Source organism: Octopus bimaculoides, chromosome 4 (genome assembly GCF_001194135.2).
Source record: "Octopus bimaculoides isolate UCB-OBI-ISO-001 chromosome 4, ASM119413v2, whole genome shotgun sequence".
NCBI classification, from domain to species: Eukaryota; Metazoa; Mollusca; class Cephalopoda; order Octopoda; family Octopodidae; genus Octopus; species Octopus bimaculoides.
In genome coordinates, this window is record NC_068984.1 from 142106392 (window position 1) to 142111122 (window position 4731).

Here is a 4731-nt window from a genome sequence, read left to right on the forward strand (position 1 = left end):
TGTGTGTGTGTGTGTGTGTGTGTGTGTGTGTGTGTGTGTGTGTGTGTGGGTGTAGGTGCTATCGAAAGTATAGTCGATTGGTTTCGAGAGGAAGGCGCGCGAGTAGAGTGTAGGAGATGGAAGTCGAAGAAGGAAAGCATCTTCCGACAAGTCTAGGAATGTTGGTGCCACTCTTTTTAGTGAAGCGCTTATCACGTGATGTTGATGTTGTGTTTCAGGAACTCTATTATTGGCCAAACCACGTCAATAGCAGCGCAACCACCATCATCAACACCACCACAAGAACCAGTACCACCACCATTTGCAGCGCCAACAACAACAACAACAACATCAGCAATAACAACAATGGTGATGACCGCAGTGTTCTTCGATCTTATCGCCACCTCTTTAGCCGTCCCTTATCTTGTCCTGCCCGTCTCTGCACTTTATAGCATCTTCTGTTTACTGCCTCATCATAATAATTTATCACCCGCCCATACACTACGCAGCGTTCCATTCACCATCCAGACCCTTGTGGTTTGAAATCAGATTTAAGGAGCTGAAAATCCTCCAGTTCATTCCACCCTTAACCTACCAGAAACAATTAGACGGGTGACTGAAGCCATTCTTTTAAACATGTAGCCCCATATTCTCAAATGCAACCAAATCTCACCAATTTGCTCTCTCAAAGCAGCATTATAGAATTTCAAAATGATATCCAATTTCTACAAAATGAGTGACATAACGTTTATCCAACTTTACCAAATTCCTCCGAACGGTTTGTTCCTGCGTGGCTATCATTAGCGCTCCGGTTTCTCTCTTCGGGATTCCACCCGTCAGCCACAGTTAGTGATCCTATTTCCCACATTCTAGGTTTGTTGCTATTTCTTTCCAGATACTTATATTGTTCTTCTTCCTGTTATTAAACCATTTTCTGTAAATCTATGGGCGTTTCTAACTGCCGATAATTTGAGGGAAAGATATGGTGAAAGAGTACAGCAGGGTTCGCTATCACCTGCTACCGGAGCCTCGTGGAGCTTTTAGGCGTTTTCATTCAATAAACACTCACAACGGCCGTTGTGGGAAATCGAAACCGCGATCCTACGACCACGAGTCCGCTGCCCTAACCACTGGGACATTGCGCCTCCACGTTCATGTATATGTGTTATGCGTGTATATGTGTATGCATTTGTGCTCTAATACCTCGGTTATTCGTTGTTGTTTGCTCAGTTAACTGATATAGAAACGTCTCACGCCCTCCAGCCTGCACCATCACCTCTCGAAGACTTATCGTTCTTGTCGACTCACATGCACTTGATATTGCCAAATAAATCACCTGACCGGCTCCCCTCCTATAGGAACACTCCTCCACACAGAAACCCGTACACTAGATTTTAACCGAGTCTTTCTGGAATCATTTTACAACGCAAACCCGCTCTTCCCCGTTCCTCCTCCGCCGCTCTCCGCCGCTCTCCGCCGCTCTCCGCCGCTCTCCGCCGCTCTCCGCCGCTCTCCGCCCCTCATCGCTATCTTGTGAGCTTCTGTTTAACCAAGCGGAACAGTATTGGCATACACTTCACTATTGATATACTATAGATTTCCACCATCTACGAATGTAGAATCAATAGACCTGCTATCAATTTTTTATCGATTGTAGGAGCTCAGGAGCAAGTATATAACTGGTCCATCACGTGACCAGTTAGAAACAGCAGTCAAAACTAATTTAACGTGCTCAAAATAAAGGAAGAACATACTAAACAATGTAAATGCGGTAGAAAGTTACGTATATAAAGGCGGCGAGCTGGCAGAAACATTAGGACACCGTTTGAAATGCTTAGCGGTATTTCGTCTGTCTTTACGTTCTGGGTTCAAATTCCGCCGAGGTCGATTTTGCCTTTCATCCTTTCAGGGTCGATAAATTAAGTACCAGTTGTGTACTGGGGTCGATGTAATCGACTTAATCCCTTTGTCTGTCCTTGTTTGTCTCCTCTATGTTCAGCCCCTTATGGGTAATAAAGAAATAAGAAACGTTTGCACGCCGGGCGAAATGCTTAGCGGTATTTCGTCTGCCGTTACGTTCTGGGTTCAAATTCCGCCGAGGTCAACTTTGCATTTCATCCTTTCGGGGTCGATTAAATAAGTACCAGTTACGTACTGGGGTCAATATAAGTGACTTAATCCGTTTGTCTCTTCTTGTTTGTCCCCTCTGTGTGTAGCCCCTTGTGAGCAATAAAGAAATAAGAAAGTTACATATATATTCTGCTGAGTTGTAAACTTCGGCGTGAAACAGGATGTGACAAGGATGATTTTTGAATTGCAAGTTAAACACATTTTTGTCAGCTGAGTGGACTAGCGCAACGATAAGTAAAGTATCTTACTGGGACTTGAACTCATGACATTACGATTATAGAATTTCAAAATGATATCCAAATGAGCGACATAAGGTTTATTCGACTTTATCAAAATCGTCCTAACGGCTTGTTCCTGCGCGGCTATCATTAGCGCATCGGTTTCTCGCTTCGGGATTCCACCCGTGAGCCACAGTTAGTCATTAAGCCAGGCGCCTTCTCAAGCAAAATAGTTTAGCAAGAATTTTCTGATAGTGCACATGATTTCCGTACATGGATCTGTGAACATTTGTTTTAGTTTATACATTTACGTTATTAACAGTATTTATAACATAATCAGTTCTATTATTGACAGAAAGCTTGGAGTTTTGATGGAGGACGCTGTGCTCGAATGGTACTTAATTTATCGAACACGAAAGGATGAAAGGTAATGTCGACATCGGCATCGAATTTGAGCTCAGAACGTAAAGTCGGAAGAAATGCCTTTCAATATTTTGTTCAGCGCACAAACGGTTCTGCCAACTCACCTATTTATGCCTCTATTACATACATAATGGACATGAAGATGGCATATGGCGTGCTTCAACCGAAACAGCTGTCAAGATATGACTATGACATCATTCCTTTTGTTTACTTATATTCTATGGAAATACACTCAAGCTTGTGTTTAATTGCCTTTTTATATAAAGGCACACACGCGTGCGCGCGTATCTATGTGTTTGTGTATAAATACACACATATATACACACATCTGACTGATGGGATAATACTGTGAATTATTATAACTGTCTAATTAAAGGTCACGTGAAACACTGAGTAACAGTTAGAAGATTTTTTAAAACTTTACTAAGATAATACGTTACTCTAGATTTTGGTAACCGAGTACTATTTATATTCCACATATGTGCTTCATTGAGTGTGTATGCGTGTGTGTGTGTGTGTGTGTGCATGCGTGTGTGGATGTGCGTGTATGTATCTATGAGTGTCTCCCCACGTGACCGATGTTCGACCAGGCCTGACCTTTCTTTCTTGGTTGGACTACAGTCCGTGCAACATCTATATTCCTTCCAGTGCTTGTTAAATCATATGTACTTCCATACACGCCAGCTTAATTTAATTCGTCTTTAGTTGAAAGACACCTGTTGTTAATGTCCTGTTATTTGTATTTGTGTAACATTTCTCTGTCCTTTTTGTCCGTCCTTGTTTTCGTATACATACGCTGCTTTCTTCCAAGAAATGTAATGCTCTTAACTTATTTTTTCCTTGAGTATAACCAACCGAAATTGCAAAGATAATCTGGTACTCGACTGAGGATAGAAACTCCGAATGATCCATCCTTCTTTTCCTTGTATCGTCTGTCTGGATATTTTGTTTCTTTTTTTTTTTGCTTCACCTAACTCTCTGGATGTTTTGCGTTCTTGTCCCATTTTTGTATATATATATATATATATATATATATGCATATATATATATGCATGCAAACACACATCCATGCTTACATGTATATGTAGATATACATGTACATATATATACATGTGGGTGTTCGGGCGTATGTTTTTGTTACATCAGTCATAATGAGCGTGTTATCCACTGTATGTGTATGTGTATACGTACAAGTGCGAGCATGCGTATGCTGTTACAAAACACCTGAATAAATATATACATACACATCTGCATACACACACACACACACACACACACACACACACACACACACACACACATACACACACAAACAAACAAACATTTTTGTATATCAGGGAAATCAAATCAGCGAAGGGAAAAAAAAATTTGAAGACATGTTTGATTGATGGGAATTTAAATAAATTACTATCTATTGTATGTTGGAAGGGCGTTTGAGGCATGACAACACGTGCTTGTGTGTGTATGTGTGTGTGTGAATCAGTTTGTTAATTTATGTTTACAATCATCTAAAAACCGACGTTATTCTTTATGGTGTGTTCGTTAAGGTCCCCTGGCTGAGAACTTCAACGAATAACGATCAGTTCCTTATGTACACGTTTCTAGTATTACCAAGCTATGGCCATAGTCACATGACTGAAACTGTTTAAAGTTAACGGGTCTTCGTCGGTTGCCACGATGGGTGTTTTATTTCTTCAACCGGTCTATCTTACAGGCTGAATATTCCGTAAACTTCTTGTACTGTTTTACTCCTTTACTTGTTTCAGTCATTTGACTGCGGGCTTTCTGGGGCTTCGTCTTCAGTCGCGAAAATCGACCCAAGGACTTATTCTTTGTAAGCCTAGTACTCGTTCTATCGGTCTGTTAGCCGAACCGCTAAGTTACGGGGACGTAGACGCAGCACGTGATGTTGGGGCGACAAACACAAACATACAGGCATAATACACACACATACACATGTATATATATATATATATATATA